Raw genomic sequence first — 6,003 nt, 5'->3', positions numbered from 1 at the left:
GTCGCGGGGTTCAATTCCTGCTCGAGCGCCGGCGAGCTAGCGGAATTTTTCCCAACAGGATAATACCTTGAGGCGGACTGCCTTGTAAGCCGCTAGTCGCGGGTTCAATTCCCGCCCGAGGCGAATTTTAATCCCAAACAGATAGGGTTCTTCTCTCGGAACGGCTGGCTTTCTCGTATCCTGTCTTCCTTCCCTTTTCGTATTCAGGGACGATAAGACCTTAGCGGTTTAAAAATTCTTTCTGTTAAAAATTTTTTTTCAAAAACAAAAAAAAAAAAAAAAAAAAAAAAAAAAAACATTGGTAGATATAGATACTCTGTCGCAGGTAGATGGATGGAAATCGCACAGGATAAGGGGGAGTGGATAAAGCTGATTTCTGGAGGTCCGGGCCCACGCAGCCTGTTTGAACCCAGCCGTAAGGAAGTAAATACTATTTCTAATAGCCACTTTCTTCGGCCGAATCTCTTCTCTTAGGAAACAAATACTACCCATGTGCGAACGGCCTTACTATAATCAATTTATCATAAACACCTAGAATACCTAAGATCCTAGACTAATGAGTCCAATAGAAGACATAATAGTCCGAGAATTGCAGTCTCCATAGACTAATGGGTATTCGACCTACCACGTAGAAGACCCGGGATCGATTCCCAGCCAAGGTGATGAAAAAAAAAATCTCCTTTCTGCATTATCTGATCAAGTTATTTTCTATCTTTGTTTTTTTTTCTGTTTTCTAGTATAGTGGTCAAAACCCTCACCTGGTAATCAGGAGGACGTGGGTTCAATCCCAGCCGAGGTGTGGAATTTTATCTTTTTTTAATGCTTAATTAAAGGTGGCAGCATTCTCCAAAAGGAGCTCTTCCACCCAACCACAGCTGAATATCTTCAACATTGTTTGAGAATGTGACCACAGTATTTAATAAGTAGTAGCCTATTAAATACTGTGTTAAAGGGACTCTATAGTCCTGTTCAAGCATTATAAATAAGTACAGAGGTACTTCGTACAAGCTTAATACATCTTTTGGGGCTGTTTGCTCCTACACCTAAGCCTCAGAGGTAGGGTTGGGACATCGACATCGATGTTTTGAAAACATCGATACATCGGAACAAAAACATCGATGTTTTATTTTTCGATGTTCGATGTTTATGGTTTACCTCTGTGGAGTCTGTGGTTCCTCATAAAGTGGGATTTTTTTTCTCAGTTTCCATGTTTCCAAAAAAATTCCCTCGAACTTAAAATTTCCCATACGGAATTTACGCGGAAAGGAACATATAATACCGAAAATCCGAAAAACATCGAAATCCCGATAATATCGAACATCGATGTTTTTGATTACGATACATCGGATATTCGATATATCGAAGTTTAAAAACATCGATGTATCGAACATCGATGTTTTCGTCTCGATGTCCCAACCCTACTCAGAGGGACTTTTTGTGTACGGGGTTAAGCAATACATAGGTACTACTATTAAATTTATTTTTGTTTACAAACATACTGTTTTTTTTTTTTTTTTTTTTTTTTTATCTCACCCGGTGTTGTTACTGTTCTTCTCCATTCCACTCATAGCTATCAGCATCTGAGACCACTGGAAATCACAAGACAATAAGTATACATACAGGGTGTTACTAAAGTAATACTAACGCGCAGAAAAAAGGACCGGTGCAAATGACAAATTTTTTGTGGACATTTCATTTCATTTCATTTTTTTTTTTCTTTTTTTTTTCTTTTCTCAAGAAGTTTTGATAGAGGAACTGTAACCTCCCAAGGTCTTGTGCCAGGTCCCGAATTCGAAAGAACCTGTGTTAGAAAAACAAGTTCCGCCCGGGCGGGATTTAAACTCAAAAACATAGAACTTATAAGGCAGGGCGCTTGGAGGCTTTAAGTGGCAGGGTTCTCTTTTACGGTGAGCTCTCACCACCACCATTTACTTTCTATCAATTCAAATCCAGAAATAACCGAAAAAAAAATCCGGTGTGAAGAAAAAAAGGAACAGATAAACCTAGGTTGTTATTGTTACTTTGTCTGTGCCAGTAAAAAACACAAAAGAAACCTGAAGGCTACCTATTGTATTATGCCACTAAAAGGCAACGACTGGAATTTTCAGCATACATACATAGATAGGTACACGAATATGGAGTCTATGCCATATTCTACGCCCATATGAGGAACAATGTGTGACTCAGTGGGACCTATTATTTATCAGACTGTGCAAAATTATTGGCTCGGTTACCCATGGGCTCGGGTGATCATAAAAGCAGGCATGTCTTGCTCATTATTAGGACCTTATTTACTTACCATGGTGTCAACAAGGCATGAAAAAATGTACCTACAGTTATGATTTTTTTTTTTTTTTTTTTTTTTTTTTTTTAATGTGTTAGTACACTGTAAATTTTTACCCTAGACTTGGTCTCGTGAGACCACTCTACAGAGTCTAGACTCTAGACTAGACTACTCTACAAACTTCATAGATTCCGTAGAGAGTGGTCTCGTGAGACCAAGTCTAGCGAGAAAAGTCTACAGTGTACGGCTGTACGGGCACGTCAAGAGTTTTAGTAGAGGGAACTCTAACCACGAAGATCTCATAATCCCGAAATCGAAAAAAGAAGGCGGACAGAATAGAATGGAGCAGTTGCAATTGGGTAAAATTTATAATAAATGGTTGATTCCTACGTAAAAAGTTGGGAAAAATCCAAATCCGAGGTCAAAACTCCGAAAAAATAACTGTAAAAAGTCGAAAATTCAATTTTTATTTTCCGTTCTAATGAAAGAGTTCAAAAATGTGTGACGTCAGACTTTACACAGTTGTTTTTTTCGTCCGCTAGGTAGCGCCAGTAAGTAAGCACACTTGTGGAGGAGCAGAAAGAAATGCGCAGAAACGTATGCGCACAAACACATTAATGTGTTGCCTGCGAGGGAGTTTCACTCGGGACATTTGATGTGACGTCATCGCCTACGAGAGCGTATGCCGTGACGTCAAAGTTCACGATTTACCGGTATTTTTTAAATCGATTTATCTCGGGATCTAGAAGTCGTAGAAGAAAAAGAAAAATTCTGTTGGTCCTCATTTTTCCTGCTCTATGACTTTGAAACATCACCCAAGTAAGCGCAACTGTTCTATTGATTTCTGTCCGGGGCGAACTTTATCCTTTCTCCTATCCACTTCTTTCTTTTTTTTTCGATTTCCGGGCCAAGAAAAAGAAAAATTCTGTTGGTCCTCATTTTTCCTGCTCTATGACTTTGAAACATCACCCAAGTAAGCGCAACTGTTCTATTGATTCCTGTCCGGGGCGAACTTTATCCTTTCTCCTATCCACTTCTTTCTTTTTTTCGATTTCCGGGCGATAAAATCTCAGCACTTACAGTTCCCTCTATCAATCCTCTTGAAAAAACTGACCATCAAAAATTTTGTCGATTACATTACTTTCCTTCCTATAGGACTTACAGTTCCCTCTATCAATCCTCTTGAAAAAACTGACCATCAAAAATTTTGTCGATTACATTACTTTCCTTCCTATAGGTAAGTAACTAAGTACAGGCTAAGGAAAAAAATCTGTATTGAGGACCCAAGTTATCCAGCTCTGATAGAAGCAATATAAATATCTGGGAGCCTAGAAGGTAAATGATATGCCTGCATCACAATACATATGATCAGTGATACAGGCTGATCTGAGAACATTATAAATAGACCGGGGCCCTGTTCCAAAAGCGGCACCTCAGTACACATGAAAAAAGAAGAAGAAAAAAAAAAACAAGTACTTAAAAGATGATGAAAGAGGTTCCAAGTCTCCTATTTCAATGTGGGTGTTAGCCAACCAAATTAGCTTGAACTGTAGTGTGAGGAAAAAAATCTGTATTGAGGACCCAAGTTATCCAGCTCTGATAGAAGCAATATAAATATCTGGGAGCCTAGAAGGTAAATGATAGGCCTGCATCACAATACATATGATCAGTGATACAGGCTGATCTGAGAACGTTATAAATAGACCGGGGCCCTGTTCCAAAAGCGGCACCTCAGTACACATGAAAATAGAAAAGAAAAAAAAAAGTACTAAAAAAAAGATGATGAAAGAGGTTCCAAGTCTCCTATTTCAATGTGGGTGTTGCCAACCAAATTAGCTTGAACTGTAGTTCTTGGTGCTAGACGGGGAGGGGGTCCGATTCCCCTCTTCCCCTTCGTTCAGAATAATGTGTGAAGCGAGCCATTGCTTCTCTTCAGGGGTCCTCAACTTTTTTTGGCCTCACGTTTTGTGTGCTAAAGGGATTTTATCGGGAGCTTGACCACCTCCTCGGAAAGTTGCTAGCTTCTCACTCGTCATTTTTGTTTACGTTTTCAAAAAAATCCTTCTGATAAGTGATTAGATTGATAAGGTTAAGGTATTTGAAAAAGGTAAAAATCTGTTCTTTCAAAGAATGCCTTTTTTTAGTGAAAAGCCCAGTTTAGGATTAAAGAAAAACAGTATTTTAAATGAACGATCGTCGATCATCTGGATGGTAAGTCAAAGAATTATTTGTTCTTCTCTTTTGGTCTGAATTTTCAACCTTAATTAATATTTCCTACCAATATGATAGATACATACACCTTCACCATCATACTAACACATTGTAGCAGTTAATTATCAGTACCTGAATATGTCCATATTATTTTTTCTGTATTTTGAAATTCCCTGTACAGCAACAAAATAGCTTTGATCATCCAACTCACCATTTGGTACTTGTGCAGAAGTCACATCCATGGAATATTGCTACCAAAGGAACTGGCACTAACAAGCAGTGACCATGACCAGTGTTATTATAGGGTTAGGTTAAACGCAAGAAGGAGTTTTCACAATTAGAGCAGTGATTACCTGATAATGAATGGCTGGCCTAAGCAGCAGTGGCGTAGTGTGGTCTAAATTCAAGTGTAAGGCATGTTGGGCTCATGCACAGGTCTACCAAATCCCATCACAGTACATGCCATTAATTTTTATGGGCATTAGAGTGAACTTTTGAGTTGTATGGCCGCCATACACGCCATAAATACACGCTACGCCACTGCTAAGCAGTCAACTTGATCTCATGTTCACAGCTCTAGCTCAGTATGAAAACGAAATGGGACACTTTCTGAAGGAGTCGGGCAAGAATGACAAAACCAGGGTTGGAAAAATGATTGCTGTGGGCAAATCCATGTCCTATTCTAGAAAAATTCCGTTGGTCCTCATTTTTCCTGCTCTATGACTCTGAAACATCACAGATACCTACCTAAAACAGATTTCACTTCACACCATCAGGCAATCCAGAGAGCTCAAAGATTGGTTTAATAGTCCAATCCAACACTTGAGAAACAGCTACAACAACAGATTTTTACAGAGAACTAAATCAAAAAACACAGAAATGAGACATTGGGGTAGACAGGTACAAGAAGAAATCTATTTTTAAATAATAACGGTAATAGGTAAATTATTTCAAAGGTTTCTGCAGTCTTCAGTCTTTCACACAAAAAAATTCCAAGAAAAAAATACCCAAACACCCAAACAAAAAATGACAAACGAAAACAGTTAACCCATTGATCTCCCTACCTGTTACCTGTATTTAGCAGTTGATAGGTAGTTTTCAGTACTTTTCAGGTGGGGAGTACCATAAAGTACCATGGTACCTGTATCGTGTTTATCATTTTGGTATTTGGTGCTAGACGGGGACGGGGAGGGGGTCCGATTCCCCTCTTCCCCTTCGTTCAGAATAATGTGTGAAGCGAGCCATTGCTTCTCTTCAGGGGTCCTCAACTTTTTTTGGCCTCACGTTTTGTGTGCTAAAGGGATTTTATCGGGAGCTTGACCACCTCCTCGGAAAGTTGCTAGCTTCTCACTCGTCATTTTTGTTTACGTTTTCAAAAAAATCCTTCTGATAAGTGATTAGATTGATAAGGTTAAGGTATTTGAAAAAGGTAAAAATCTGTTCTTTCAAAGAATGCCTTTTTTTAGTGAAAAGCCCAGTTTAGGATTAAAGAAAAACAGTATTTTAAA

General features: G+C 38.8%; 1 long non-coding RNA gene across 1 annotated transcript; it reads left to right on the top strand.

Moving 5' to 3' along the window:
* The first annotated feature begins 4,288 nt into the window (after positions 1–4,288).
* On the top strand, positions 4,289–5,138 carry LOC113471442. Its single transcript, XR_003394139.1, has 2 exons — positions 4,289–4,495; positions 5,070–5,138. It is a non-coding gene; the product is annotated as an uncharacterized LOC113471442 (long non-coding RNA).
* Positions 5,139–6,003: the final 865 nt, after the last annotated feature.

Source organism: Diaphorina citri, unplaced genomic scaffold, assembly GCF_000475195.1.
Source record: "Diaphorina citri unplaced genomic scaffold, Diaci psyllid genome assembly version 1.1 scaffold2433, whole genome shotgun sequence".
In the NCBI taxonomy this organism is placed as follows: Eukaryota; Metazoa; Arthropoda; class Insecta; order Hemiptera; family Psyllidae; genus Diaphorina; species Diaphorina citri.
Note: the sequence above shows the minus strand (reverse complement) of the source record. Positions and strands in the feature narration are given on the sequence as shown.